The sequence below is a fragment of the Manis javanica genome, chromosome 2 (assembly GCF_040802235.1).
Source record: "Manis javanica isolate MJ-LG chromosome 2, MJ_LKY, whole genome shotgun sequence".
Classification (NCBI taxonomy): Eukaryota; Metazoa; Chordata; class Mammalia; order Pholidota; family Manidae; genus Manis; species Manis javanica.
The window spans coordinates 2,969,421-2,994,882 of NC_133157.1; the positions used below are offsets into that span (position 1 = coordinate 2,969,421).

General features: G+C 55.3%; 1 protein-coding gene across 4 annotated transcripts in view; it reads left to right on the forward strand.

Annotated features, from left to right (window-relative positions):
• The window catches only part of VAV2 (vav guanine nucleotide exchange factor 2), a 167,098-nt gene that overhangs the window by 33,872 nt on the left and 107,764 nt on the right, over positions 1–25,462 (forward strand). The window lies entirely within an intron of this gene.

Genomic DNA, 25,462 nt, shown 5'->3' on the forward strand with positions numbered 1-25,462 from the left:
CTGTCGGTAGCCAGGTATCCCCAAGTCCCTGCGTGCCCTTGGGGGCTGGGCTGCTAGGCCCTTCCCTTTGCTTCTGGCACGGGCTCCGCAGATTGGCCACTTCCCAAACGACCTGAGGAGTGGGTTTCCACCTGCCGATGGGAAGTATCAGAAGATATTTATTGCCTAATTTGTCTGAGGGCCATTACCAGGGACTTGGTGTTTGAGGACATGTTCTATGAATGCATGATTTATGAAATGCAAAGGGAATTTTGTATATGCAGCTGCAAATGCTGAGAGGTCAGTTCCAAGAAGGGCCCTTACTTGAAGCACCGTAAAGTGTCAAATTAGCATCAGTAACTAGGACTTTCCCATAAGCCACCTGGGCCTGATGCGACTGTTTCCTAGTTCGGAAATTCTCTAGCAGGGGTCTTGAGGGACCCATTCCATCTCTGCGTGTAGTCAATCACCAGTTCTTACAGGTTTCTGTTCCCCTCAGAATGACTCACTCAGGTCCCTCCTGATGCAGTGCCTGCCTGGGCCTCTGAGGCCGCTATGCTGCCCTCTACCTAGAGGCACGTCTGCCAGGGTGGGAGCCCCCAAAGCTTGAATGGTGCCGTGCTGGTTTCCTTTCCCATGAGTGGGATTTGCTTTCAAATGGATTGGAAACTCTCTGCTGTTCTTTCTCCTTGTGAATAGCTGTGCTGTGGGTCGGGAAAAGCCCATGGCTCTGGAGAAGGACCCTGAGAACACAGGCACATGGAGTCTTTTTCGAAAGAGCTGCCTCTCACCTTCTCAAGCCTCTCATGTAGTTGAAGTCATTCCTTGGGAAGAACAAAGGCATTCATTCATTCATTTCCTCATCCATCCACCCACCCATCCACCCATCATCTATCCATCAATTCACCTGTCCATTCATCCATCCACCCACCCATCCATCCATCCACCCCACCCGCACCCACCTACCCATCCACTTATCCACCCACCCATCTGTCTACCTATCCGCACACCCACCCATCCATCCATTACCCCTCCACCCACCCGTCTTTCCGTCCGTCTGTCCATCCATCCATCCATCCATCCATCCATCCATCCATCCATCCATCCTTCCATCCGTCCATCCACCCACCCATCCATCCAGCATTCCACCCACCAAGTATTTGTTGAGCACTTACTATGCTGGAATAGAGCAAAGAGAAAGCCTCGAATGACCTTTGCCCTCCAGGGGGGCAGCCATGGTAGCTGTTGTGAGTTGAGGGTAGACAAAGGTGTGAGAAAGTGAAAACTCCAGAACCTTCCCCTGGGAGCCGGCAGCTTGGGCCCCCTCAGCTGTGGCCCTGGAGCTCTCTGTGATTCTGCTGTGGAGACCCCGCACATCGTGAAGGTGCAGCTCCCCCCCTTACGGGAAGTGCCGAGCCCTCCCCGGGGATGACTCCTGCCGGGGCCTGGAGGCTGGGGCCGATTCCCCAGAGCCCTTCCTGTTCACAGAACTGTCTGCCCTGTGCTATTTAAACCCTTCCATAGAGCAGAGTAAACCAAGCTGGGTGTTTGTGGAGGGGAGCCGATGTTTTGGGGTACAGGAAGCTCTGAAAAGTGTTTCCTTATCCTAGGAGGGGCAGCCCCATATGGTCTGGGTTCTCTCTGCCTGTGGCCCAGGCACCTGGGGAGACCCTTGGCAGAGGCCTCCGCAGGGCAGCCGGCAGGTGGACCCCCAGACACCCTCGGCCCAGCCATCACGGGAGCAGGCCCCGCTCTCCGGGGCACCAGCCAGGCCCCTCATGGGGCTTCTTCCTCTGCCTTCTCTCATCTGGGTTCTGCTGGAGCCGGTGACAGGCGCCTCCTGTCAGCCAGACCTGGTGCTTTCTGGCCCCCGCTGGTACCTGGGCCCTTTGAGCTTCCGTTCAGGCCGCAGTGAAGGCCGTAGCCATCCAGCGTGTGGCCCGTTGTCAGGCCTCAGAGAGGAAGTGAGCACCCAGGTCCGGGTCACTTCTGTTAGAAATTGGTTCCGCCCAGCCAGCTCGGGGGTGGGGGGGCGGTGGGGAGGGCGAGGGATCCAGAAAGTTGGTCCCGGAAGTCTTCTCCTGGCTGCCTTCCCTCGGATTTTCCCAGAAGATCACATTCGCGGTGTTAGGTTTCAGCTGGAACCAGCAGGGGAAGGCTCCCTGCGCGGCCCAGGGCGGAGCTGAGCCAGTGCGGGGAGCTGGAGCCTGCCTGCTGATGAGATCCTGCTCCCTCCCCGGCGGCAGGGGAGCCCTTCCGCGTTCTCCTTTGCTCCCAGGTGTGGGCACCTGCCTGGTAGGGACCAGGAGGCGAAGGTGTGCGGGAAGGCTGGGCGGGTGGCCAGCATCAGCCGGGTCCTCCTGGGCCACCGTTGCCCTCGCTTGGAATCCGGTTGGGAATCTTAGAGGAAAGATCCTGGTGAGAGTGCAGGGTTTCTCTGGCTCGCTTCTGGTGTTTTGGTCCCTGGAGATTCCAGATAATAATTGTTAGGAAGTGGCAGCCCCACCTCCGTACTGTGACTGGCCCTTTCTGTCAGCTGCCTCATCTGCCCTGCGTGTGCCAATGCGGAGGTTCTCATTAACCCATCTTGCAGGACAGGAGGGGGCACCTCAGGGGGTAAAGCAACTTGCTCAAGGTGGAATGGCCCAGTGTCTGGGCCTGGCATCGCCACTGGGGTCCATCCAGTGGCCCTGGGCAGGTGACGCTGGCTGTGCCTTAATGTCCTCACCTGGAAAATGGGAACAGTTATACCAGCTCTCCCGGCTGTGCTGCGGGCTGGGGCGCTGGGGGCCGTGAGCAGGTGGGGAGTAGGCGTTTTTACCATCTTCACCATCAGCAGCAGCATCACATTCCTTTGTGGTAGCAGCCACCCTCCAGCGTGTGTACTCGCACCATTAAGCCAGGCGTGGAAGTGGGCATGCCTTCCAGGAGGTGAGTCTGTCCTTCTGTGCAAAGGATGCAGGGAAGGCAGGCAGCAGGGAGGAGCAGGGCAGAGGGAGCTTCTCCTAAGTGGCTTGGGAGCCCCAGAGGGGTGGAACCCCAGCCTGTGGGGCTGCAGAGGGTGTCTGGCTTGGGACCTGCCCACTTCCTGCCGGCCTCACCCCCAGCGGCTGGACAGCCTTCCACACTCCCGTTCTTGGGCTTTCCTGCAGGTGGCCCTCTTCCTAAGGGTTTTCCCCAAAGCTGCAGGGCTGCTCTCCTCACCGACTTGGGGCCTTTGCTCCAGTCTTGCTATTTAAAACGGCGGCTCCCCCTTCCCTGCTGTCTCCTTTCTGCACAGCGCTGCCCACACTCCAAGAAATTTCCCTGCTTCCTGGCTTTGCCAGGCACAGTTGGCCCCCCCTGACTGGACCGGGAGCTTCCTGGTCAGAGGGACTTCCCAGCTTCTCCCTGATGTCCTCCAGGCCCCTCGGATCACACCTGACCCGCTGGGCTCTGCTCTGTGTTTGTGTGGACACGTGACTCTCACAAGAGGAGCCCGGGTGGGGTTGGTGGGGGGCACCTTGCAAGAGGCCCCCCCTGCCCTCGGTGGGGTCAGGAGGCCCAGCTGCCTCGCCAGGGCCTGGGAAGACTGGACATTCCGGTGCTCTCCGCATCGTCCCTGGGGACACCCATGGCCATGTCAGGGACCGTTTCCAGTCCCTGCATGCCCCCAGCTAGGCCTTCCTGCCCACCTTGGACCTGCAGCTGCCCCTGCCCGGCGCGGCTCACTCTCCGTCGCGGTGGAATCACGCCCTAGAGGAGGCCCTGCGAGGCTGTGTCTCTCGTCTGGATTAAAGAGAAGAGCACACGCTTTACGAGATGGGTTGACCCCGCCATTTACTATTCATCAGAACATTTTGCTAGGCCCGGACACTTCCCGGGCAGTTCGCCCTGGCCTTCAGCAAGGCGGGGGGCTGACTGGCAGACCACGTATTAATTTGGTGTGTGGAGTGGGGCCGGCTCCCCAAGTGTGGGCCTGCCGGGCACTCCATCCACCCTGGCCTCCCTTCTCCCACAGCGGCAGTCACTCAGTGGGTGGAGCCCAGTGCGCTGTGCGTTCCCAAGTTCTGCCCCTCGGGGACCTCCCGAAGTAAGGAAGGGAATTGAGGCTCAGAGCACACATCTTGCTTGTGCTCCACAGGCCCTGGGCTGTTCCGGCCCAGCTGGTGGCAGAGGTAGAGGTCCTGCATGCTCTGTTCTGCCCCCTCCTCTCTGCCAGGTGAGGCAGCTCATGGCAGAGGACAGGGCATGGTCGGCCTGTTGTGGTTGATGTCATGGGCCTCTGGTTTCAAACTGTGTTTTTAAAACATAGTTTTAAAATGGGGAGGCCAACTGAGACCGGCAAACCCAAGAAGCAGGGAAATTGCTTGGAGAGTGGGTGGCACTGTGCAGGAGTTTGGGAAGGCAAGCTAGAGCCATGTGGAGGCCGGGAGGGCAGATTGGAGGCCAGGAGGACAGTGTAGACTCCAGGAGGATAGATTGGAGGCTTGAAGAGCAGTGTGGAGGCCAGAAGGACAAATTGGAGACCAAGAGGGCAGTGGAGAGGCGAGGAGGCAGTGAGGAGGCCCAGGAGCAGATTGGAGGCCAGGAAGACAGTGTGGACTCCAGGAGGACAGATTAGAGGCTGGGAGAGAAGTGTGGAGGCCAGGAGGGCAGTGTGGAGGCCAGGAGGCAGCATGGAGGCAGGCAAGGCTGTCTGAGGAGAGGCCACGGAAGGCCCAAAGCAGGAGGAAAGGGCCGACCATTAGCTTTTTAAAGGACACAGGGCAGGGAAAGGATGTCTGTCCTGACTGAGATCTAAACAGCTGCAGACCATTCCTTCCTGCAGTGGAGTTCAGGCTACTCTGGGCCTTCTCAGGAGGGTGGGAGGACACGGGGAGGGCAGGGCCTCTGAATCAGGGTGAGTCCACTCTCATTTGCTTTCTTTTTGGTGTTTGCCTGACATTTTGTTTAAAGAAGGAGTTTTGAAGAGGGTTTTTAAAAACATAGTTTGAAACCAGAGGCCCATAACATCGAGGACCCCCTCCCTGGGACTGGGGCTTTGGGACTGTTATCCCCAGGCCAGCCTGGGGGGCGCTGGCAGTAGGGCAGGCCCAGTCACCCCACCCGGGATGATGGTAGGGTGATGTCCTGAAGGTGGGAGGTCTCCCAGCATCAGTGGGGCGGGGGAGGACCGCCCACCCATTAGCACCTGCCTGCCCGGCTGGGCGCAGAGCCTGGATCTGCTGTGCAGCCCAGACCCCGTCGTCTGTGGCTGAGGTGCCTTTCGTTCTTGCTGGAGTCGGACGCCTCTCCCAGCCTGTCCCACTCCTCCTCTGCCTGGACCCCCTTCCATCAGGCCGTCCTTCCCTGATGCCATCCCCCAGTCCTGGCAGCGCCTGGTGCGTGCTGCCACCCTCCGGTGTGTGGGCGGGTATCACTCATCTGTCCAGCACCTTCCCGCTGAGCCCATGAGTGCAGCAACCTGGCACCCTGACAGTCTCCCTGGAGGAGGCCAGTTTTCTTTGCCAGACCTCCCCGTTCCTGTTATTACTGTGACCTCCTCCGCTGTCCCTGCCTCTCCCCCAGATAGCCACCCACCACTGTCCTCTGGCCTTAAGAGAGCTGATGTTCCTGGAAGCCAGGTAAAAGTGGAGCAGTTGAGGCACCTTTGGAGGCCTGGGACAGAGTGTGGTGCTGAGGAGCAGGCTGAAATCGGGACCAGCTGGCACCCGGCTTGACCCACAGGCCTCACCTCAGGGTTGTGTTTTTCCCTTCTGTAAAGCGGGTTTGCACATGGGCCCCTCCACTGAGAACTGCTGGAGGAGGACCCGGGGCACAGCTGCATGGCTGCATGTGTGAGTCCTTGACATGGTGCCTGGCACGGTGCCCTCCTTACACCATCCCACCCTGGACCAGTGGGTGGTGGCCCCTGCAAAGGGCAGGGCACACCTGGCCTGTGCTGTCGGACTGGTGAGGGTACGGAGCTGTCAGAGGCCTTGGGGTATCCACCAGACACCCCTCACCTCTGTACCCAGCCCCTGCGCCACCCAGTGTTTGCTCATCCCCCTTACGTCTGTCTGCTGATTTGCTGAGTGCACAATGCTTTGTGCTCACCCAAGGCTGCCCAGCGCCCAGCCTGGTGACGCAGTTGTCCCTGCTGTGGCGAGTCCATTTGCACTCGGGCCTTAATGCTGCCCGAGAGCTGTGGCATCCACTCTGCACTAATTGCTTATTCAAATGTGGTCACTGCGGAGCAGCAGCCTCCAGACCACGTAGGCTAAGGCTTTCTGAGGTTTTGCTTGAAATCATTTCCTCCTTTTGTCTGTTAGTTGTCATTTTAGGGTGTTATTAGCCCCCCACTTTCAGAAGAACTTGACAGCCAGGCACACACCACATGCGTCTGCACACGCAATCGGATCAGCCCACTGGGTGCTGACCGCTATTTTGTAACTGGTGGTGGGAGTGGTTTTCTCTTTGCTCCCCTTCCAGGGATTGGCCATCATCCCCTTTATAGTGGGCGGGGTGGAGGGCATTTCGGTTTGGTAGCCGAGTCCCTGCAGGTCTGACAAGTGGGATGCCGGGAGAGCTGGGCCTACCCCCTTCGGTGAGATGGTTGGTTCTGGTGTGTGAGGCCAGGGAGACTCAGGGTCGTTGTTTTGGACCAGGTCCCAGGGGGCTGTGATGCCCAGAATGGAGTCAGATCTGTGAGTGGGATGCTTGATCTCTGGTGGGTGACCTGTACCCAGTGATGCCTTTCCTGCTTAGGATTCATTTCAGGGCCTTTGGGTGCTGGTGGGGTAGGAGTCACATCTGATGGAGAAGCCAGGAATGGAGGAGATGGGGTTGGGGCCAGGAGTGGTGCCTCCAGACCCTGCTTTGGCCCCTGAGCCTCACTGTCTGTGGGCAGCTCACCGCTTGCCTCCGTGGGCCTTAGCGTCTCCATCTGTGACCAGAGGGTTGGGCTGCCTGGATGACTGCTTGGTGGCAGTCCTTGGGGTACCTCTCTTGTCCCCATGCTGTCTAAGCTGGGCACATCTCTGTCACCAGGTGGGCGCCACTCAAGTGGCCGAGAGCTTGAATTTTCTCACCCAGTCCTGCTCCACTTGTGCCTGCTTTGTTTCTGTCTGCATCTACAGTTAATTAAATTTTAATTGGCTAATTGTTTCTCCCCAGTTCCCCAAGACATTAATTGTTTCCACTGAAATCAGACAACTTGATGTTTCCAGCGAAAAACCTGAATGGACTGAGGAAAGAAGAAAAAAGTATCAAATTGTAAATAATCAATTGTAACAGTTTCCCTTCTCGGCACCCCGGAGGCCCTTCTGGAGGAGTACTCCCTCTCCCAAGGGCAGGTAGGGGTCGGCGACCCACTGGTGGCCGGGCGTCCGCAGCGGGGTCGGGTCCTCGGGGGGCAGCCCTTCTGCCTCGCCCGGCGTGTGGCTGTGTGCCCGCTGGGGGCGGTCCCCGCGGTGGTCCGGAAAGCGTTTTCCCACAGCTGCAGCAGCAAGCGTGTTGGTGAGGCACACAGGTGCCCTGGCTTTCCACCTGAAACGCAGGTTAAAGAGTTTTTGCTGGAGTCCTGGAATAATTATCCTGCGTGATGTTTTTCGACTTTCATTCTTTGAAAAAAAACACGTTGTGATAAAACGGACATAGCATGCACTTTACCATCGTGACCACTTTAAAGTGCACAGTTTGGTGGCCTTCCGTGTCACGCACCACCTCACCGTGTTGTGTACCACTGTCCTGCTCCAGAGCTGCTTCATTCCCTGAAAGGAAGCCCTCCTTCCTCCTCTCCTCTCCCCAGGCCTGGCAACCTCTAATCTATTTTCTGTCTCTATGCATTTGCCTTGAAGTTCTGCACATTTCATGTAACCAGAATCGTGGAACATGTGGCCTTTTATGTCTGGAGTCTCTCACTCAGCACTCACTGTTCAGGGTTCATCCGCATTGTGGCAGGTGTCAGAATTCCCTTCCTTTTTGAGCCCAAGTAGTAGTCCACATTAGGGATACGCTGCACGTTGTTCGTCCATCATCCGCTGATGGACGTTTGGTCAGTTTCTAAGTTTTTAACTGTTGTGGATGATGCTGTTACAGACACAGGTGTGCAGATATCTGTTTGAGTCCCTGCATTCCTTTTTTTTGGATATACACCCGGAGGTGGAATTGCTGGGTCATATGGTAGTTCTGTGTTTTTATTTCTTGAGGACAACATGCTCTAATGTTCCCCACAGTGGCCACACCATTTGCATTCCCATCAACAGTGCACAAGTCTTCCAGTTTCTCCACATCTTAACCAATACTTATCATTTTCTGTGTGTGTTTGAACGGCCCTCCAGAGGGTGTGAAATGGAATCTCGTGGTTTTGATTTCCATCTCCTTAAAGATTAAGGATGTTGAGTGAGCCTCTTGTCATGTGCTTATTGGCCATTTGTGTATCTTTGGAGAAATGTCTATTCAAGTTCTTTGTCCATGTCTCAGTGGATTTTTATTGTTGACTCATAGATGCTCTTTATGTATTCTGGATATTAACCCCTTATGAGATACATGATAACAAGTATTCTCTCCTATTCTGTGGGCTGCCTTTTCACTCTGTTGATAGTGTCCTTTGATGCACATAAGTTTTTAATTTTGATGAAATCAAATTCATCTGTTTTCCCATGCGTTTGCTGTCATGTCCAACAAATCATTTCTAAGTCCGATGTCATGAAGCTTTTCCCCTCTGTTTCCTTCTAAAGGTCTTATAACTTCAGGTCTTACACTTACATCTTTGATCCCCCTTAATTTTTGTATACGGTAAAGGTAAGGGTCCAACTGTCCTCTTTTACAGGTGGATGTTTAATTTTCCCAGTGCTGTTTGTTTAATAGACTGTCCTTGTCCCATTGAATTGTCTTGGCACCCTTGCAGATAATCATTTGCCCATATAGCTGAAGGGGGGCCAGGTGTCTGGGTTTTAGGCCAGGGCAGCCAGCAGCCACCTGCTGAAGGGCTATAAGAGGAATGTTCACCCCAAGAACAAGCCCAGCTCTCACCTGCCCTGAGACCCCCACCTTTAAAAGCTCCCCACCCCCAGTGCTGTCCCTGCTAGGCCTCTTAGTCCCCATGGGGTGCCAGGTGCCTTCCTTGGTGTGTGAGGCCAGGCAGGTAGACACTCGGGTCACAGCCTGGACAGAGCTAGGGGGAGAGGAATGTGGGGCAGGTGCTCTCTCCCCCGAGCTCATCCAGGTAGAGCAGGTTGGGGCTGCCCCACTACTCCCAGGAATGGGGTGGAGAAGCTCCCGGTGGCTGCAGAGCAAGCAGTCTGAAAGCAGGGGGTGCCTGGGCCCTCAGCAGCTCTGGCTGGGCCAGGAGCACAGGGCCGTGGGGCCCTCGGCAGCCACGGAGCCTGCCTTTGGCACCAGTGAGGCACCCCTGCACGCCGTTACCCGGCCCATCCAAACCACCTGCGCGGGAGCTTCAGGTTAACAACCACCTGCGAACGCCGCTCGACCCACCCGCACCCTTACGCTCCTCATGGCTTAATTTCCACGAAGAAGGAGCCTCTCGGCAGGGCTCTGCGGAGAGTGGTGCTGATCAGGGGTTGATTCCTCATACTTGCTCAGGCTTGGGGCTTCCTCGAGGCTTTGTCGTGGAGCCGAGGGGAGCCCGTGGGGACACAGAGGGGCCACCTTTGAAGTCAGAGCCTGTCCCCGGTGTGGCCCGTGGGATTGCCCAGGGGGATTGCCCAGGGGCTGCTCCCGGATGAAGGGTGTGTCGCAAGGTGTCTGAAAGTAAAGCTGAAAGTAAAGGAGCACCGGTCAGGGCAGGGGAAGGATCAGCATGACGTGTGCGTTGAGAGCGTGAGCGTGGGCTGACCGGGCGGGTCTGCAGGGGAGGAAACCTTGTGTGGGGGGCCAGGTCAGTCGGGCCTGGGACCCGTCCTAGCCTTTCTGGGAGGGCTGGGCCCCTGGCCTGGGCTGTGGCCATACTGGGCTTGGCATGGCCTTATAACCATTCTGGCTGGCTTGGGGCCTTCCTGGGAATGACGCAGCTGTGACCACAGCCCTGATGACCGCCCCGCCCAGGGCCCCACTGCTGGCCTTTGCAGGGAGGGTGTTGACGCTGCTGGCCCAGGTGTCCTCTCTGCAGTGTGGTGGGTCAGGGGAGGTTAGCCCTCCGGGGTCCCTTTTAGCCAGGAGGAACAGGGACTCTGGGAGTGTCACATGGCAGGCAGAGGTGAGCGCAGAGTCCCCAGCTGCAGCCCTTAGTCGCTCGGTGAGGCTGTGGAGGGCAGCGGTCAGGGGCATGGGTCCCACTGCACCTGGGCTTGAGACCAGAGACAGCTTTCCCCTGGACAGGTGGTGGCCTCAAGAGGAAGGCTGCCTGCTCCCCCTCCCTCCTCCGAGACACGCACGGAGTGCTGGCAAGGCCGGGGCAGCGTGCTGAGCGGAATGGGCCCGCCCTGCTCCCGTGGGGCCCCCTGTCTGGTGAGGTGGGCACACTCCCACGGGCCTGAGCCCGGAGGCTGAGGGTTTTGGGGAACCCCGCCCAAGCGGCGTCCCCAGCTTTGGTCTCCAAGGATGTTTGGAATACCGTCTTCTCTTAAGGTTGTGCATTTTCAAAGATTACCCACTTGAAACCAACGGCATTTATTAAGTAATTCGTTTTCCCTTTTTTAATTAATCAAAGACTAATTATAAGCTACTTCTCAGTTAGAGTTTCCTATCTGCACCTGAGAGCCCGGCACCCCGCGTGGACGGTGCGCTGGCAGGAAGGGGGCAGGGAGCTGGGCGTTGGGTCTGTTCGGTGTGTTCAGGGTACTTGGAGACCAGTGGGACCGTGACCTCCGGGGACCTCAGTTTGGGCCCATCACTGAGGGCACCGCAGGTCATCAGTAGGCAGTGTGGTGTCTGTGTGCTGTGGGGAGGCAGCAGAGGGAGCTTGAGCGGGGGGGAACGGCACCCCCAGCCCCCAGCCGGCCTGAGGCTCCTCTGTGTCCGGGGCCTGGGAGGGTCAGCCAGGGCGCCTGGGGAGGGTTGAGTCCCACAGCTGGCTTGTGCCTGGAACAGCCGGGCCTCAGCGGTCTTCCAGCCCAAACCCTTATGTGCCAACAGGGCCTGAAGCCTGGTAGGGACCCAGCCCCTGGAGCCCACATGCCAGGCTATGAGGGGCCGAGGGCAGCCTCTCAGAGTGACCAGGCGGGGCCTTCGGCCTGGCCCCTGTGCCTGTTTGGGCAACTGCACTCGTATCACTTTGGGGGGGTGGGTTGGGGGGCGATTGGGTGGGGTAGCGGGGGCCTGACTCCTGGCTCCTGGCAGGTACTAGGGGCCATCCATATTGCTGGCTTTGCCTGGCCCAAGGGCAGGTCCCACCAGGGCCTCTGGCCTCCCACAGCGATCTGGCCCAGAGACGGAGGAAGGTGGCTCATGCAGGGTCTGGGCCAGGCAGGGTGGAGCTTAGCTGGAAGCAGTCCGAGGGCCGGGGCCAGCACAGGCCGGCTTGGGCTCCCCTGAAGGACAGGAGGGTGGGGCCGAAGGCAGGGCCTCTCACCTCCCCGCCCAGGGATGCAAAGCCCTCAGTCTGTTTTGCTTCCGAGACAGACCACATCCATCTGGCTCCCACTCTTGGGTCGTTTCCGGCTTGCGTTCCTTCCTGATCTGAGACTGAAATGTTTTAGCTGGTGGCAAAAATGGCAAAGTGCCCTTTCTCCCTCCCAAGATGGGTGGACTGTTCCAGAAAACTCCAGCATCCTGGCACGTTCCCTTACTGAGCAGGCAGCCTTTGACCTGTGGATTAGAAAGGCAGGGAAGCCGTTGGTTCTCGTGGCCACTGGGCTCCGCTGGAGCCGTAGGGTCTGATTCCCAAGCCCCACCGGGGCCTGGGCAGCCTCGCTTCCGGGAGTCTCCACTCCTGTTGCTACCAGCTTCGCAGGTTGGCTGCGAGAGTGGGGACATAGGACCCCCGTGCTCCAGCCATAGAAGGTTCTGGAGCGGCGCACAGTGCTGGTTTTCCCTTCAGTGGGCAGTGGGGAGTGTCAGAAATGCAGAGACGGGGCAGCAAGGGAGTCCCGAGAGGAGGAGGCTACGGAGGTCAGGGCGTAAACCTTGCAGGCCGCAGCTGGTCGGGGACGACGGGGAAGAGAATGGAAGTCGTGGCGATGACCTGAAATAGGAGTGCTGGGCTTCGGGAGGCTGTGGGCCCCAGAGGCTGAGAGCGGGATGGAGTCAGGCCCTGGTCTGTGTTTACCAAATGCGGGACCTTCGTGCTGCGGGACCTTGCTGGCCTCGACTGCCTTATTTACAGAACGGAAGTGCAAATGATACCAGCCTCTTGGAGCTGCGAGAGGGACCTGGGTTGTGCCAGCCGGTGAGGGCTTGGAAACCGCCCCCACCCCCCTGCCTCCCACCCCACTGACTCCCGCCATGGTGCTCTCGCCTCTGGCCTGGATTCCTAGCTGTTCCCTCGTAATGGTGGTAGCGGGGTAGCAGCCGGGCACGGGCCGCATGGACAGAGGCTGGAAAACAGAGAACTCAGGCTTGTCTTCCTGCCGCGGCTCCTCCTCCTGTTAAAGAATAGTTTGTAGCTGGGCTGGAGGCGCCAATTCTTCCTTAATGTTTCTAATGGTTCCCTATTAATTTAACTGGAGAAAATCACCCTGAAATGTCTTTCAAGTGGAAAAGGAGAGTTGTCCTAATACTGTGGGCATATCATTAGGAAAAGCAAATTAAATCATGTTTAATGGTGTTAGAACCTCAATCACTTTGGAAGATGGAGTTGGTGAAGCAGGGAAATGAGAAATTGCTGACGCCCTTCAGAAGGAGGTCATGGGAAGGAGGGTCCGGAGCACTTGTGGATGTGTGGGGGGCCGGGTGGGGTCCAGCCTTTCCGCAGTGTTGTGTAAACGCTCTCACCCATCCCAGTCTCTGCCAGCATGGTGTGGGGCTGCTGTAGGCTGACTGTGCACCCCCCCAACTCATATTGGAGCCAAATCTCCAGAGCATATGTTAGGCGGTGGGGCCTCTGGGAGGAGCTTGGTTTGTGAGGGTGGGGCCCCAGGACTGGAGTCTGTGCCCTTATAAAGAGACCCCAGAGAGCTCTCTCGCCCCCTCTGCCATGTGGGGATGGCGGTCTGTGAACCTGGGAGCAGCCCTGCCAGGACCCCAAACCTGCCGGTGCCTGGATCGCACCTCCAGCCTCCAGAGCTGCGAGTGGATGTTGCTGAATCGTCCAGGCCTTGATGTGTTACCGGAGCCCGAACGCGCTAAAAGAGCTCCAGCCAGCCTCTCCTGCCTCCAGGGCTCTCTCTCTGGGGTCTTTTGGGTTCTGCCTGTGGGGGCAGAATCAACTGAGCCCTCTGTCGGATGCCTGACCAGGGCAGATTGCTCCACTCCCCAAGCCTCGGTTTCCTCACCTGTAGAGGGGAGGGTGGCACTTGGTGCAGTGGGTTAAGCGAGTAGCTCTGGTCTGGGCTGACCCGGCTGGAATAGCTGCGGCCCCTCTGCACTGCTCACATTGTCAGTGGGACTGGAATTCTGTTTTTGAGTTGCTTATAGAGAGTATGTCTTTGCGACTCACTGGAAATGAAAGCTCTACCTCCTGTGGACATAAGAAAGCCCTTCTGGTAAAAAGATGAGTGTCCTTTTTCTCTTATGGTACATTCCCCGTTCTCTGGTAGCGCTGTAACAAATATCCAACTTGATGTTCCACACTTAGAGAATCAGACCTTTGACTGAAGCCCCTGTTGATGCAGGAAGGCCTACCCCCAGGGGTTTGTCAGGTCCTCTGGAGAGTGGATGCTGGTTTGGAAAGAGAGAGAACTTGGGCCCCTCAAAGCGGATGACGCAGAGGGCAGATGGCTAACGAGTTAGGGAGGGATGGCCCGGGGCCGGGTGGGCTTTGGGGAATAGGGACTTTCTCACAGGCAGGGAGGGAAGCCAGGTGGGGCCTGCAGGGCACAGGGTCCGTGAGAGCAGTGACCTTGTCCATGTAACTACTGAGCATTTACTGTGCACCTGCCCCCCAAATGCAGGCCTGTGAATGGGGGCCTCATCTAATCCTCACATTTGATGATGGGGCTCAGAGAGGTGGAGTGACTGGCTGTTGGGGGACCAGCCCATTGGCACCTGGGCCTATTCTTTTTCACCCTCTACCTGACCTGCCCAGTCTTCACACAAAAGGCACTTAATAAATGCTCTTAGCATGACTGGACCAGCCAAGGCGTGCTTCTGTGGAGTGCTGGGCTTGCTCCGTCTGCCAGGGAGGTGCGTCCCTGCAGTGGGGGTGCTTTACTCCAGCTCGGATTCGGGGACCCAGTGTCTGGCTCTCCCTACCCCTCCTTTCTCCTTCCTCACTGGCCACTGGGACTCCCACTCACCCAGCCACATTCCCAAAGGGCAAGCTTCCCTTAAAAAGTCACGCTGGTCCTGGTCGGGCTCAGACACTAGCTCTGGAGTTGCGGGCAGACAGTGTGTTGGTCCTGGGCTCGCCCAGCTGCCCCACTTGGCCCTTGGCAGTGCCCACCACCTCCTTTTTTAACGAGGAGGGCTTTATCCCCAAGGAGTGAGACTTTCCACATGCACCACTGTCTGAGCATTCAGCTCTGGTGCAGCTCTGCCCCCGGCCCATCTCCTTCCTTTATTCTGCCTGTGTGAGCGCATGGCCTCAGCCACTCCGAGGGGCAGTGGGTAACCTGGATGAGGGGGGCCTGGGGAAAGACCCCTCCTCTCCTCCCCATCCCCCCGCCAGCTTCTGGAAGGGATGGTGTGTGTGTGTGTGTGTGTGTGTGTGTGGTGAGTGTGATGACTGTTTGGCACATAGATGTGTGTGTGTTTGCATGCAGGGTGTGTGTGCATGAGTGTTCCACCGTTTTCGGTGGGTCTCTCCCTGGCGCTGGGGCTCCCTGAAGGCTCACGTTCTCAGACGCCTTGCAGAGCAGGTGTGACCCAACCCCAGTTCTGCTCCCCCCCATCTGGCATTTTCTTCAAAGGAAAGGTCCTCCTTATAGTGGCACTGCTCCTGGGGAGTTCAGGTGTGTCTGCAGCAGGAGCCCATGAAACGTGGGAATGCGTCGAATCCCCTTGGACACACCAGGTTGGGGTGTGGTGGCTGCAGGGAAGGAAGCAAGAGCAGAGAGGAGCCCCTCCCTGGGAGCGGAGGCCGAGGTGCAGCAGCCTAGCTTCAGCCGTGGAGCCCCCGGCGCCCTCCGGGGAGCATCTCCCCCATCCCCGGCGCCTGGCAGACTAGAGCTGGGCATCTTCAATGTGTGGGGGCCCCTGAGTCGGAGGGAGGAGACCGAGGGGCGAGTCCAAGTCCGGCTCCCCTGTGTGCTGCCCTTCCCCAAACCCTCGGGTGTCACGTGTGCTTCTCTCGGCTCTTCCCACTGGTGACGGGATGGCGGTGCCCCCGTGATCGCCAGCATGTCCTCTCTTCCAAAGCCCCAGACCCCTTTCCCTGCTTTGTTGAGTCAGGAACAGGCCCCCGTGACCGAAATCAGAAAGGAGTGCTGGCCTCTCCTTTGTTCAGGGGTGGAAAACACAAAGCAAACAGTTTACCATTCTTATCACTTAGCAGTGTGCAATTCCGTGGCATCCAAGTAGCAGTATTGCACAGCCATCACCACCATCTGTTCCAGAAGGTTCCCATCACCCGCAAGGGAGCCCAGTGGCGGCCACGCCCCAGCCCCCGGCACCCACCAGCCCGCCGGTCTCTGTGGATTTGTGTCTCCTGGTCATTTCATATAAACGATCCTGCAGCGCGTGGTGTTTGCGTCTGGCCTCCCTCCCTTGCACGATGCTTCCAAGGTCCACCTGCGCTGTAGCGGCCCCAGCGCTTTAACCCCCTCAGTTGGCCCCATGCGTTCCACTGCCCGAGTCACCACTACTTGTTTCCCCATTTGTGTGTTGACGGATGTGGGGGTTGTTTGGTTGTGCGAACATTTGTGAGCAAGGACCTGTTTGAAGACCTGTGTCTGAGTCTTTGGGGTACATACCTGGGGGTGGAATTGCTGCATTACATGGTAATTCTGTGTCTTACAACCGGGACCGTCCTTTCTGCCTTCAGATGACAGCCCAGGTCACCTCCTGGGGTTTAGGGTCCCGGGTATTTAAGCTGAGTTGTGGTGGATTACTGTTAAGCTGTAACATTGTAGCTTATTCGAGCCTGCTTGCCACTTGAGCAGGGATGTTTGTGACATGGTGGGGGCTCCAGAAGGAGGGCTTCTTGAGGGAGGTGACACCCTCCCTGAACCCACCTGGAGAATGTCTGCCAGTGACGCCACATTCTCTCTGCTCCTCTCTGCTGGGAACCATCTCCTGCTCCTCCTCACCCCTTTCCCCCCCATAATCTTGCCATGGCCATCCCTAAATGATGGTCTCAGCCGCCACATCTCTGGGACCACCCAGCTGGCCTCTCTGTGGCTTACCTATGCAGTCTGTGTCCCAGGTCTAGAATCTCAGCATCTCAGTGAGACCTTTGGGTGTGTGCGTCCTTGTTTGTGGCCAGTGAGCAGGGTGGGGATGGGGAGTTGGTGGGGTTTCCTGGACCTCCTGCAAGAGCTGGGGTGGGGAGGGGAGGTACCCATGGTGCAGGCAAAGAGGCTGACAGAGGCCGGGCTCTGTTAATGAGGCGGGAGGGGTGCCGGCGGGGAGCCACCAAGCAGGCTGGGGTGCACTGTGTGCTGTGGGGCCCCGTGGTCCCTGCTGGCCCCCAGCCTCACGGCCCGTCCTGTCGTTCACCGTGCCCAGCTCTGAGTGCCTCTCCGAAGCTCCTCCACCAGGCCAGGCTGCTCTCTGCTCAGGACCTGCCCGCTGCCTCAGCCACACATGGCCCAGAGGGCTGCTGGGCTCTGCGTCGCCTCCTCTGTCCGCTGCCCTGCCCACCCCATCTTCTACCGCCTCGCCGCCCCTGCTGTTTGCTGAAGAATGCTGGGGCTCTCTTACTGACGTGCTACTCCTCTCTCCCCAGAGAGCTGGTCCCATTGGAGCAGGGATCTGCTCACCTATGGAGCTCAGGACCCAGAACAGTGCCCGGCCTGGTTCCGGCCCCATAAACAGTCATAGAATGATGCACGAATCGGGCCTGACAGGAGTAGCTTCTGGAGATTGCCTCAGCCTCCTTTCTTTCCTCCCCAAATCCATGTAGGCGTCCTTCCGGGGCCTGGTTCTTTCCGGATCATAGCTGGTTTTTATGGTTCTTTCTCTGGGCTCATTGAACAGACCCACAGCTCCCAGGCTGGACCCTGGGGGCTCGCACGCTCTCTGGGAGCAGGAAGTGCGTGGATGCCTCATTCGGGAGCGAACCGGGACCTCCCAGGATCACCTGCATCTCGCTGTCCACTTGCCGCAGAGCAGCTCAGCAGGGGCAGGACCTGTTCAAGGCGTCCTTGGACCAGACTGTCCAGGGCCTGTGGTTCTCAGAAGACCCCTGCCAGGACCGGGTCCCGGCACGGCGTCTCCATGCATTGGTGGGGGCTCTCCAGCGTCGTGGAGGCCACACCTCTGAGCCCGCCTTCCCCGTGACACGGCTCTTGGCACAGGGCCCAGAACACTGACCCAACCCAGCTTCTGGCTTTTGTTATACAAAAGTTGTAGCACATCGGGGATGTGATAGCACTTTGAAGCATTTTTTCGAGGTGATATATTTTTTTCTAATTCTTTTTTAATTTTGATATCATTAATGTACAATTACTTGAACAACATTATGATTATTAGACTCCCCCTATTATCAATTCCCCCTAACATACCCCATTACAGTCACTGTCCATCAGCGTAGTAAGATGCTGTAGAGTCATTACTTGTCTTCTCTGTGTTATACTGCGATCCCCATGTCCCCCCACTGACTACGTTATGCATGCTAATTGTAATGCCCCTTTTTTCCCCTTCTCCCTCCCTTACTACCCACCCTCCCCAGTCCCTTTCCCTTTGGTAACTGTTAGTCCATTCTTGAGTTCTGTGATTCTGCTGCTGTTTTGTTCCTTCAGTTTTCCTTTGTTCTTATGTTCCACAGAGGAGTGAAATCATCTGATACTTGTCTTTCTCCGCCTGGCTTATTTCACTGAGCATAATACCCTCTGGCTCCATCCATGTTGTTGCAAATGGTAGGATCTGTTTTCTTCTTATGGCTGAATAATATTCCATTGTGCATAGTACCACATCTTCTTTATCCATTCATCTACTGATGGACATTTAGGTTGCTTCCATTTCTTGGCTATTGTACATAGTGCTGCGATAAACATAGGGGTGCATCTGTCTTTTTCCAACTGGGCTCCTGCATTCTTAGGGTAAATTCCTATTAGTAGAATTCCTGGGTCAAATGGTATTTCTATTTTGAGATTTTTGAGGAACCTCCATACTGCTTTCCACAATGGTTGAACTAATTTATGTTCCCACCAGCAGTGTAGGAGGGTTCCCCTTTCTCCACATTTGTTGTTGTTTGTCTTTTGGATGGTGGCCATCCCTACTGGTGTGAGGTGATATCTCATTGTGGTTTTAATTTGCATTTCTCTGATGATTAGTGATATGGAGCATCTTTTCATGTGTCTGTTGGCCATCTGAATTTCTTCTTTGGAGAACTGTGTGTTCAGCTCTTCTGCCCATTTTTTAATTGGCTTATTTGCTTTTTGTTTGTTGAGGTGCGTGAGCTCTTTATATATTTTGGATGTCAACCCCTTATCAGATATGTCATTTATGAATATATTCTCCCACACTGTAGGATGCCTTTTTGTTCTACTGATGGTGTCCTTTGCTGTACAGAAGCTTTTCAGCTTGATATAGTCTCACTTGTTCATTTTTGCTTTTGTTTCCCTTGCCCGGGGAGATATGTTCATGAAGAAGTTGCTCATGTTTATGTCCAAGAGATTTTTGCCTATATTTTTTTCCAAGAGTTTTATGGTTTCATGACTTACATTCAGGTCTTTGATCCATTTTGAGTTTACTTTTGTGTGTGGGTTTAGACAATGATCCAGTTTCATTCTCTTACATGTAGCTGTCCAGTTTTGCCAGCACCAGCTGTTGAAGAGGCTGTCATTTCCCCATTGTATGTCCATGGCTCCTTTATTATATATTAATTGACCATATATGCTTGGGTTTATATCTGGGCTCTCTAGTCTGTTCCACTTGTCTATGGGTCTGTTTTTGTGCCAGTACCAACTTGTCTTGATTACTGTGGCTTTGTAGTAGAGCTTTAAGTCAGGGAGCATAATTCCCCCTGCTTTATTCTTCCTTCTCAGGATTGCTTTGGCTATTTGGGGTCATTTGTGGTTCCATATGAATTTTAGAACTATTTGCTCTAGTTCATTGAAGAATGCTGTAGGTATTTTGATAGGGATTGCATTGAATCTGTAGATTGCTTTAGGTAAGATGGCCATTTTGACAATATTAATTCTTCCTAACCAGGAGCATGGGATGAATTTCCTTTTATTAGTGTCCTCTTTAATTTCTCTTAAGAGTGTTTTGTAGTTTTCAGGGTATAGGTCTTTCACTTCCTTGCTTAGGTTTATTCCTAGGTATTTTATTCTTTTTGATGCAATTGTGAATGGAATTGTTTTCCTGATTTCTCTTTCTGCTATTTCATTGTTAGTGTATAGGAATGCAACATATTTCTGTGTATTAATTTTGTATCCTGCAACTTTGCTGAATTCAGATATCAGATCTAGTAGTTTTGGAGTGGAGTCTTTAGGGTTTTTAATATACAATTTCATGTCATCTACAAATAGGGACAGTTTCACTTCTTCCTTGCCAATCTGGATGCCTTTTATTTCTTTGTGTTGTCTGATTGCCATGGTTAGGACCTCCAGTACTATGTTGAATAGAAGTGGGGAGAGTGGGCATCCTTGTCTTGTTCCCCCTCTTAGAGGAAAAGCTTTCAGCCTCTCACTGTTCAGTATGATGTTGGCTGTGGGTTTATCATATATGGCCTTTATTATGTTGAGGTACTTGCCCTCTATGCCCATTTTGTTGAGAGTTTTTATCATGAATGGATGTTGAATTTTGTCGAGTGCTTTTTCAGCATCTATGGAGATGATCATGTGGTTTTTGTCCTTTTTGTTGATGTGATGGATGATGTTGATGCATTTTTGAATGTTGTACCATCCTTGCATCCCTGGGATGAATCCCGCTTGATCATGATGGATGATCTTTTTGATGTATTTTTGAATTCAGTTTGCTAATATTTTGTTGAGGATTTTTGCATCTATGTTCATCAGGGATATTGGTCTGTAATTTTCTTTTTTTGTGGTATCTTTGCCTGGTTTTGGTATTAGAGTGATGTTGGCCTTGTAGAATGAGTTTGGGAGTATTTCCTCCTCTTCTACTTTTTGGAAAACTTTAAGGAGGATGGGTATTAGGTCATTACTGAGTGTTTGATAAAATTCAGCAGTGAAACCATCTGGTCCAGAGATTTTGTTCTTAGGTAGTTTTTTTTTTTTTGGTATCATTAATCTACAATTACATGAAGAACATTATGTTTATTAGGCTCCCCCCCCTTCACCAAGTCCCCCCCACAAACCCCATTACAGTCACTGTTCTAAGGTAGTTTTTTGATTACCAATTCAATTTCTTTGCTGGTAACTTGTCTATTCAGGTTTTCTGTTTCTTCCTGGGTCAGCCTTGGAATCGAGGTGGTATTTTGACAGAAAGTGTGATAAGGACAGTGTCACAGCACACCCTTCAGTGTACATAATCGTTCCCACAAGGTGTGTATATTTATCAGCAGAAAGGTGTGCCGTGGCTACTCAGAGAGAAGACTTTCCTCCCACACAGTTTCCCTCACAGCACTGACACCAAATGAGTGGGGCTTCCACGCCAAGTGACCCCAACACTATCCGCAGCTGATGCAGACCCCACGGGCCTACCGACTGACCTCAGTTCTGAATGGAAGTCTCAAGTCCAGGTGGTCACTGGGGCCTCGGACCAACCACTGGAAATGGGCTGATGCCATGATCCTCTCCTCAGGTCCGATAATTTGCTAGAACAGCTCACAGAGAAGCATGTTGCCTCCTGTTACCAGATGGGAGAGGTTTGTAAGGCAAGATTATGGGGAAGGGCGGGAGCTTCTGTGCCCCACCCCCAGGTGGGCCACCTTCCCAGCACCTCCACGTGCCAACCAACCAGAGGCCCTGAAAACCCCAGAGTTTAAGGATTCTTTTAGGGCTTCTTCATGTTGGAGCCATCTGTTTAGTAACTCAATCCCCAGCCCTCCTGGAAGAATGGGGCTGGGGCTGATAGGTGCAGGTTTCTAACCACGGCACGGTCTTTCCGGTGATCAGCCCCCATTCTGATCCCTGCAGGACCCCCCCTAGAGTCACCTCATGAGAGCAAAAGATGCTCCGACTGCCCAGGATATTCCAAGGGATTTAGGAGGTCTGTGTCAGGAACTGGGGCAAAGTCCAAGTATGTATTTCTTCTGATGGCACAGAGATGATGGCCATGGAAGGTGGGGCAGGGGGAGAGATGGGCCACCCTCCCCTGTACACAGTTGTTCCCACAGGTGTACTCATTGTTACCTGGCTTTCATAAGAAGATCTATCAGTTATCTTTTGGGAGAAGATAGGTCCCTGCAAACACGTCTGGGCTGCCTGAGTGCGTTTTCCTCTGCACAGCAATACAAGCCATGATTTCCAGGCTTTAGTGATCATCAGAAGAAGACGAGGGGCTGTTCATCTCCACCAGGAGGTTGGCTGGGGGCACAGTCAGCTTAAGTGCCTGCTGGGCCTCAGGACCCTTGGGAGACACATTTTGTAGAGGGGCAGGAAGGACATCTCGGGTGATGGATGCATTTGCTATCTTGGCTGTGTTGATGGTTTCATGGGTGTATACGTATTTCAAAACCAACCAAATCACACACTTTATGTGCAATTTATGATATGTTGGTACCTCCATAAAGCTGTTAAAAATTAACTACAACTAAGCATTGAGCTCTGAAGGCACACCAGCCACATTTCAAGTGCTCCGTGGCCACATGTGTCTCAGGACTCACATGTTGGCAGTGCGGACACAGAGCATTTCCCCCACTGCAGAAAGCCCTAGGGGACAGCGCTGCTCTGGGGAACAGGTGTTCCTAGGCAGGACCCGCTTTGTGAGCAAGCTGTGCTCTTTTTGGTTTTTTCTTTATTCAAAATGTATTTCCGATTCCCCTATGAATGCATGAATATATTCCTTTTAACCATGGACACAGTAAAGATCAGACCCATGCTCCTGAGACGTGGCCGTGGCCAGCCCGGCTTCCCCCAGCTGTCACTTCGGTCCTGGCTCAGTCCCACTGTTGCAGCAGTCCGTCAAGAAACACCCAGATGTGTCAGGGCAGCCTTGTTCTTTACAGGGGTTTGTTAAACTTCCTCACGTCCTCTTTTATACTCCTGGATGCCTTTGTCAGACAACTATGGGTTCTGCTCCCCTCCCCCATATTCTTGTGACTTTGGGCAGGTGACTCACTGGACCTCACTCCCTCATCTGTAAAGTAGGGTCGGTTTGGGTTAGATTAGGGAGTCACAGCATGATGCTCCTTTAGTCCTGTATCTTCACATGGAAGACCTGAACTCGTAGGCTGCATCGGTTAGAAAAGACTTGGCTGCTTATAACAAAGAGCCCAACACTTCAGTAGCCTAAACTCACAAGGATTTATTCTTTCTAATAAAGGAAGTCTGGAGGTCGGCTGTGCAGGGCAGATATCATGGTGCTGCAGAATCATCAAGGATCCCCTTCTGTCCCTCTTGTCTGCTTCTTCATCACTTACTTTTAGCTTCAAGGTCATGGCCCAAAATGGCTGCAAGATCTCCAGCCATCACTTCTCTATTCCAGGCAGTGGGGAGGTTGGTGCGGGGAAAGCAGACCCATTTAAGCAGACTTTGCAGAAGCCTCACTCACCACACTGGTTCTCCTTATTGACCAGATGATAGTCATATGGCCTTTACATATTTCCAGGGAGGCCCAGGAAATGTGGTCTGTCTTATTGGGCTGTCCCTGATAATATGGGAGCCCACCTGGTGAGGCTGAAGGTGAGGATGGAGGATGGGAGGCCACCAGCTGTCCCTGCCCTGCAGGCAGCTGAGTTTAGGAGAGAGAGCGAGTTTGTACGCTCATCGCTGTTGGTGTACACAAAGCACTTGAAGTTAATGCATGTTTTGGGACTTAAAAGGACATATTAGTAAATAGAAATACAATCTTTTGGTGCGGTTTCAGAATCGAGGGGAGGAAGGTCAGGTTGAGTGTTTCTTCTGACCCCCTGTACTTTCTCCAAGGAAAGGGAGCATCTGCTCTGCACAGCCCTGGCCAGACACCCTAAGGGACATGGGCAAAGCCACTGGCTGGGTTTGTGGACACCCCTCCAGCCTTGCTGATATTTCGTCGGTGCCGACCTGTGCTGGGCAGTATTCTAAGCACCTGCTCTGTGTAGCTCGTTGGGGTGGGCCCCAGAGTAGGCAGTGTTTCCAGGCTTTTTGCGAACACGATGGCCATGGACTGGCTGGTGGAACTGAATGGGGGTGATGTGAGCCACTTCCCAGCTGCCCCCTCCAAGCTTACCGTGCAGGCTTCTGGCAGTGTCCCTGCTCTCAACTGTGTCAGACATGAGAAATAACTGGATTGTGTGTAGGCGCCAATGTCTTGGTCTACTCTGACCCATTTTGCAGGAGAAGAAACCAAGGCCCAGAGGGGTTGTTGGCTGCCCACTATCATGCAGCCCAGCAGTGGGGGAACTGGGTTTGAACCCGCTGGCGGGCTCTAAGGGTGAAACTCAGGCCCCTGAGTGATTTCACGCTGGGAACTTGGAAGAGGCAGCCATGACTCCACCCCATCCTGAGGAAGGTGAATGAGACGAGAAAGCCCTACCTGCTTCCGAGTGTCCGTCCCACTCGTCTCCACTGGGAGACCGTGTGTTGGAACGAATCAATAGCTATTTTGATAACCTGCTTTCTCCACCAGGACGGGGCTGGAGTAGGTTGTTCACCAACGATGGCAGTAGGTGCCTGGATTTGGACCATTCCCTGTGGTTTTGTGACTCAAAGTTGCTTTGAGTCCAACATTCATACCAGGTCACGTCGTGGTCCTTCAGGCCTAGTGCTCCCCTACCCCAGAGAGGGAGGCGGAAGTGTTTGTCTCAGGTCCCTTGGCGGGCTCTGCGGGGCCACCATGCCCTTGCTTCATCGCACTGCTGCTGACCGGGTCCTGCACTGTCTCCTCAGAGCAGCAGAGGCTGCAGAAGCCACCCAGGTGAGTGGAGATGCTCCTGCCACCCAGCCCGCGTGTGTGTCTGCCTCGGAGGGGAGAGTGGCCCTCCCCGAGGGGCCCGCTTGGCGCCGCTGCCCCTCCCCGAGTCTTGCTGGGCCACTCGGCTCAGAGGTGCCAGAGCTTTTGGGAGGTTTTGGCTCTGGGGTGGAGCTCTCCCATCTGAGGGACATGCCACTTCTGCTGCGGCTTTCCGGGGGTGCACGGAGCCGAGAGCCTGGCTTTCCCTCAGTCTTTGGCACTGTGCTTAGTGGGCGGGAGCTTGGTGCCCAGATGGGTCCCCACCACCACCCACCACGAGTTCGTCTTTGGGGAAGTGCCCGCAGCTGGTTCTTTGTCCTGCAAGGACAGTGCCCAGCCCAGATCAGCAGGACTCCCGCAAGAAGGCGGCACTCAGTCACTCACTAACTAGCCCCCTCACTGTATGGTAAGAATGAAAGCAACTGTGGCTCGGGAAGTGACAGACCAGGGGGGATGGTGAAGGCACACAAGCGTGGCCCCAGGCCCTTCCTGGTACGCAGGTTGCCCACGCCTGGGTTTTGTGCTTCCCAGCGGCTGATGTACAGAGCAGGGCGGCACTCCTGGTCCTCATTCCTTCCGAGGGGTCCCAGCCCCACGGCCTGAGTGCAGAGCTTCCCCCCTGGGGCTCTGTCCAGGGCCCCCAGGCCCCTTTCTCGCAGGGCTCCTTGCCGTACAACCTGGTGGCGCCGACCCCTGCAGGTCTGTTGGTGTTCCCTGAGGGCAGAGAGAGTGCCCAGCGGTGCCCGCTGCCTTCTGCATTTCCTGCTGTCCCCTCTTTAAGGTGTGTCGTTACCCTCCCTGACAGCAGGTGCCACAGGCGCCACAGGGCACGGGAAGGGGGGAGGGGGGAGGGAGCTTCCCCTCTCCGGGCCTCGATTTGGTGTGCTGATCCCACACACTAGTCTCCTGCATCCCGCCTGTGCCCTCGGGAGTCCAGAGTAGGAGGTGGTGCCCGTGGTCCGGCGAGCACACGGCAGTACTGTGCCTCGGGGGCCTGGGAATGGGCCTTAGGAGGGCCCCCGGCAGGGCTGGGGGCGCAGAGGGGGAAGGTGGGAGGGTCAGCGCACAAGCCCCCAGAGCCTCTTGGGGAGGATGCAGTGCCCACAGGCTTGCCCTGGGAGCTGGTGGTGGGCGATGCCGAAGGCTCAACCCCGACTCTCCGTTTTAGGGGCCTCTCCATCTGCCTTTTCGCTCCTTTAGGCCGGGTTCCCCACCTCCCTGCCCGCCTCCTGGGCCCTGGGGCTCTCACCCCGAGACCATCGGGACAGAGGCGCCGGCAGGACTGGGAGGGTCACACGCC